Source organism: Colobus angolensis, unplaced genomic scaffold (genome assembly GCF_000951035.1).
Source record: "Colobus angolensis palliatus isolate OR3802 unplaced genomic scaffold, Cang.pa_1.0 Scaffold368, whole genome shotgun sequence".
NCBI lineage: Eukaryota > Metazoa > Chordata > Mammalia > Primates > Cercopithecidae > Colobus > Colobus angolensis.
The window spans coordinates 995,623-1,002,064 of NW_012117021.1; positions in this window are offsets into that span (position 1 = coordinate 995,623).

Sequence of the window (6,442 nt, forward strand, 5' to 3'; positions counted from 1 at the left end):
TTCTTTCTTTCTTTCTTTTCTTTCTTCTCTCTCTCTCTTTCTTTCTTTCTTTCTTTCCTTCTTCTCTTTCTTTTCTTTTTCTTTCTTGCTTCCTTTCTTTCTCTTTTTTCTTTCTTTCATCTTTTTTTCTGTCTCTTTATTTATTTGCTTATTTATTGAGATGGAATCTCACTCTCTCACACAGGTGGGAGTGCAGTAATGTGATATCGGCTCACTGCAACCTTTGCCTCCTGGGTTCAAGCGATTCTCATGCCTCTGCCTCCCAAGTAGCTGGGGTTAAGGTGCCTGCCACCATGCCCAAATAATTTTTGTATGTTTTGTAGCGATGGAGTTTCATCATGTTGGCCAGGCTAGTCTTGAACTCCCAACCTCAAATGATCCACCCGGTTCAGTCTCCCAAAGTGCTGGGATTACAGGCATGAGCCACCATGCCTGGACTGTATATGCTGTTGTATGCTTGCAAATACTTACATGAATCTTGGAGAACATCATGGAAAGAGGCTCATTATCTTGTTAACTGGTTAAGAGTGGAACTGGAAGGGGAATATTGTTTTTCCTTTATATTTATTTGTAATGTTTCATTTTCATTATGAACGTGTATTATTTTAATATGTTTAAATATTAATAAAGACAGGTAAAAAAGTATGCAACTTTAATTCAAGCTGAAATCGTCAAGGCAATAATATATAATTAAATAGATGGAGCAGAGAAAGCATTTAAAATCCCTGAAGGAAAAAGAGGGGAGGCTGGGTGCGGTGGCTGACGCCTATCATCCCAGCACTTTGGGAGGCCGAGACGGGTGGATCACCAGGGGTCAGAAGTTCGACAACAGCTTGGTCAACATGGTGAAACCCTGTCTCTACTGAAAATACAAAAATTAGCCAGGCATAATGGCATGGGCATGTAATCCCAGCTACTGGGAAGGCAGAGGCAGGAGAATCGCTTGAACCCGGGAGGCAGAGGTTGCAGTGAGCTGAGATTGTGCCACTGCACTCCAGCCTGGGTGACACAGGAAGACTCTGTCTCAATCAATCAATCAATAAAAGGAGGGGGAAAACACAAGTAAAAAACAAGTGATTAAAAGTAGCAATGTATCATAAGGCCTCAATTTATGTAATTGGTGGGGCGTGGTGGCTCCAATGTATCGTAATGCCTAAATTTGTGGGATTGATGGAGCATGATGGCTCTGGCCTGTAATCCCAACACTTTGAGAGGCCAAGGTGGGTGGATCACCTGAGGTCAGGAGTTCGAGACCAGCCTGACCAACATTGTGAAATGCCGTCTCTACCAAATATAAAAAATTTAATCAGGTGTGGTGGCGGACACCTGTAGTCCCAGCTACTAGAGAGGCTGAGGCAGGAGAATCGCTTGAACCCGGGAGGCAAAGGTTGCAGTGAGCCAAGATCACCCATACTGGCAACCAACATCCCCCCTCAGGCCCTTTCAGCGTCAAGAGAGTATGTCTGGAGCATACTAGGAAACTCCAGCAGGTAAAGTAAGGTGTCAGGAATAAAGACACCACCTGATACATTCTCCATGTTCCCTACACCCACCCCTCTCCCCGCCACGCTTCCATCCAGCTCCAACTCTGCCCTCTCCCCAAGAGCCTCAGATTGAAATGTTGCAAGGAAGACATCGATTCTCAAAGTCACAGGCTTAGGAATCTGAGCTACAAAGAAAAATGAGCTCCTGCTCCCCCAACTCACCCATACTCCCCTTGACACTGCTGCCCTGCACCTGCCCTCTCCTCCATAATTTAAACTATCCTCACAGAAGCTGGAGAGACAGCCTGCCTGTCAGGAAAGAGAGAACCAGCATGGGACAAATGCCTGGGCACATAGGAGCAGATGGCGAGATTAGCGCAGGGATATAAGAAACAAGTGGCTCTCAGACCAAAGAAGACTCTGCAGGAGACGGCACACTAGGCCTTCATAGGGGTGTGTGCTGCACAGGAGCTCCCCAGTTCCTGAAAGAATTGTCTGAGAAAGGCTCTGATCTGACCCGAAAGGCTCTTGGTTCCCACGACAACGCCTCAACATCTGGCAGTAACAGGCTTCTGTGCCCGGACTCTATGGGTCTGCAGGTCCCGTCTCTGTCAGCCTCTCACAGCCCAGAGGCATCTCCCATTGGCGCCTGATGGGTTAGGGAGGCTTTTCTTCCAGCTGTGACAGATCCAACCTGAGGAGCGCTCCTGGGACTTTCTTAGTTGTTTCTTCTCGCCCAAAGCCCCAACCCACTTGCACACCACTGTGTGGACACCTTAAAGAGACCCTCTAGATCTGAACTGTGCTGAGAGAATGGTTAGCTTTGCTCCCATTAGACAGCTTGACCCAAAGGACCTAGCGAACGCCCAGACAAAAATTTCTTCCTAAAACCTGCATGTGTCTGTGGTCTCCAAATGTAAAAACGAAACCCAAAAGAAAAAGCCAGCTGTCCCTTGAAAAACAAAAACAAAAAACCGCCACCAACCCACCTTTCACGGGAGGAGTCCTTGAGAAGGGCCTCTCCAGTCAGGACCAGGTAAGGGAATCTGTGCACTTGGCCAGACCCAGAATACCCAGTGGCAGGAACCTGCCAGCCACACTCTGACCCCATAGAATTTCCACCATTGACACACAGATCAGGATGCATCAGCCTGAGAGATGACACCACAAGTCTGGTTTTCACAGATTGATTCCACCCTCTCTCATTGATTCCACACACATCCCATCACTGACACCAGATTCCCTCATCACTGACCCTACATACCCACAATCATTGACTCCATGAACCTCATCACTATCCCAAAGACCACCCATCCCTAATCTACAGACCCTCGTCTCTCACCCCAGAGACCTCACAGATTCCCCATCCCTGATACCAGGATCTATAGAAACTCATCTCTTACCCCCACAGACCTATTAATAAGGGGATACATTTTTTTAATGTATCCCTAATCTACAGACCCTCGTCTCTCACCCCAGAGACCTCACAGATTCCCCATCCCTGATACCAGGATCTATAGAAACTCATCTCTTACCCCCACAGACCTATGAATAAGGGGATACATTCATGGGAGACTGTGTTGACCATTTTACACACCCATTGTGCGTGTGTGTGTGTGCTGATCAATGGACTTAGGTAAACTTTAGCATTTTGGTAAGCAATACAGTTTTTCAATGCCTTTTCTCTTTCTTTTTCTTGTACATCTTTAAAGGCCTTACTCCAGTAAATGTGCATTGCAATTTATTAATGCCTATCCCTTATTGAATCCTTGTCATGCATATTTGTTATTAATCATAATTCATAATTCTTACAACACAGAGACACCAGAGACTCATATAAGAAGAATGGCTGTGAGTTTTTATTTATTTATTTTGGTTTCTTTAGATTATCAAAGTCATTCATTTGTATCAAGTCACTAAGTGTATACTTTGTTTTCAAAAAAAAATTCTAATTAAAAATAATTTTTTTTAGACAAGTTATTGCTCTGTCACCCAGGCTGAAGTGCAGTGGTATAATCATGGCCACCACAGCCTCCACCTCCTGGGCTCAAGTGATCCTCCTACCCCAGCCTATGTAGTAGCTGAGACCACATGCATGCACCAATATGCCACCTACTTAAAAAAATTTATTTTGTAGATATGTGGGTGTCACTATGTTGCAGAGACTGGTCTTGAACTCCTGGGCTCAACTGATACTCCCACCTTGGCCTCCCAAAGTGTTGAGATTACAGGTGTGAACCACTGTACCCAGCTGATAAAAATTTAAAAAGAGTAAAATACTTTGGGACCTAATGTAAAATTTCCACTGAGATGATGCGTCAGAAATTAAGGTAGAATAAAATGATCCTAGGGCATCTGAAACAATGGAAACTAAATCTTGGGCTGGCCGCGGTGGCTCACGCCTGCAATCCTAGCACTTTGGGAGGCCAAGGTGGGGGACTCACTTGAGATCACAAGTTCGAGACCAGCCTAGCCAACATGGTGAAACACTGTCTCTACTAAAAATACAAAAATTAGCCTGGAGGTTGCAGTGAGCCGAAATCGTGCCAATGCACTCCGGTCTGGGCAACAGAGGGAGACCTTGTCTCAAAAAAGAAAAAAAGAAGAAGAAACAAACTCTTAATTTCTTCATCAAGTGTAAAACTGTGGACTGAACTCTGGAGGAATAATACATTAAAAGACACAAGCACTATATATTTCTTTGAAGTTTTATTGAGAAATATTAATAACATACCACAGAAGCCACCCATTTAAAGTGCAAAATTCAATAGTTTTCAGTATATTTGCACTGTTGTGCAAACATCACCACAATAAATTTTAGATCATTTTCATGACCCCAAAGTAAACCCCGTAACCCTCCATTTCCCCCCAACTCCTCTAACCCTGGGCCACCACTAATCTACTTTCTGTCTCAATGTAATGTTGTATTTTGAACATTTTATTTAAATGGAATTACATAACATGTGGTATTTTGTGACTGGCTTCTTCCACTTAGCATAATATTTTCAAGGTTTATTTAATCCTGCATGTGCAGAGGGGGCACTTTGCATAAGGATAAACCTGGGGGGTGGGTGCTCATTGACTGATTTTGAAACTTCCCTCCAAAATTGTATTTTTTTTTTTTTTTTGAGACAGAGTCTCGCTCTGTTGCCAGGCTGGAGTGCCGTGGCATGATCTCAGCTCACTGCAACCTCCACCTCCTGGGTTCAAAAGGTTCTCCTGCCTCAGTCTCCTGAGTAGGTGGGACTACAATCATGTGCCACTACACCTGGCTACTTTTGTATTTTTAGTAGAAACAGGATTTCTCCATGTTGGTCAGACTGATCCTGACCACCACCATGCCCATCTAATTTTTTTTTATGGAAGATAGGGTCTCACTCTGTCACCCAGACTGGAATGCAGTGGCACAATCTCAGCTCACTGCAGCCTTGACCTTCAGGGCTCAAATGATCCTCCCACCTCAGCCTCCCAAGTAACTGGGACTACAAACAAGCGCCACCACACCTGACTAATTTTTGTATGTTTTTGTTAAGACAGGGTTTTGGCATGTTGTCCAGGCTGGTCTTGAACTCCAGAGCTCAAGTGATCCACCCACCTTGACCTCCCAAAGTGCTGGGATTACTGGTGTGAGCCACTGCACTTGGCCTAATTTTTTTTTTTCCCCCTGAAAAGATGAGGTCTTGCTATGTTGTCCAGACTGGTCTCAAACTCCCAGATCATGCAGTCCTCCCACCTTGGAGTTCCAGAGTGCTGTGATTACAGGTGTGAGCCACCACACTGGCCCATTCTTTCTTTTATTCTGAGTATTCAGAAATTTTTTTAAACGTGTTTTCCACTTACAGCATTTCTCAGGTTGGACTAGCCATCTTTCAAGTGCTCAGCAGTCTTATTGGACAGCACAGCTCTGGAGGGTGATTTTATATATATCCCCACTACTCACTCTGCCTCGATTCCTGTCTACCCCACACCCCTGCAAAAAGTGGTTGTTTTTTGTTTTTTTGAAATGGAGTCTTGCTCTGTCACCCAGACTGCAGTGCAGTGGTGCGATCTCGGCTCAGTACAACCTCTGCCTTCCAGGTTCAAGTGATTCTCCTGCCTCAGCTTCCCAAGTAGCTGGGATTACAGATGTGCACCACCAAGTCTGGCTAATTTTTGTCTTTTTAGTAGAGACAGAGTTTTGCCATTTTGGCTAGGCTGGTCTCGAACTCCTCACCTCAAGTGATCTGCCCGCCTCAGCCTCCCAAAGAAAGGCTTCCTTCCCTTTCTCCCTTTCCCCCTCCCTCCTCTCACATATGGTGAGTCTTTTGCCCTTCCACCTTCCACTATGCCCAACCTAGAAAGCTTGTTTTATTTTATTTAATATTGTTATTATTTTTCTTGGGATGGAGTCTTGCTCTGTTGCCCAGAGTGGAGTACAATGGCATGTTTCAGCTCCCTACAACCTCCGCCTCCCGGGTTCAAGCAGTTCTCCCTGCCTCAGCCTCTTGAGTAGTTGGGATTACAGGTGCCCACCATCATGCCCAGCTAATTTTTGTATTTTTAGTAGAGACGTGGTTTCACCATGTTGGCCAGGCTGGTCCTGAACTCCTGACCTCAGGTGATTCCCATGCCTCGGCTTCCCAGAGTGCTGGGATTACAGCATGAGCCACCGCTCCCGGCCAGAAAGCTTATTTTGAAAGATGTGTATACAGCCCCTTATGTTTCTGCCTGATTTTTAAAATAACATATTTAGGTCTATATGTTTTATGATGTAAGATCTCATGTATGTGTTGCTTTGCATCATTGAACAGTTTTGATAATTATTTTTACTTTCTATATATTTTAGAGTTTTCATTAAATTAATACAGAATTTCACATTCAGGGCTGGGCACGGAGGCTCATGCCTATAATCCAGCACTTTGGGAAGCCGAGATGGGCGGATCACCTGAGGTCAGGGGTTCGAGACCAGCCTGGCCAAC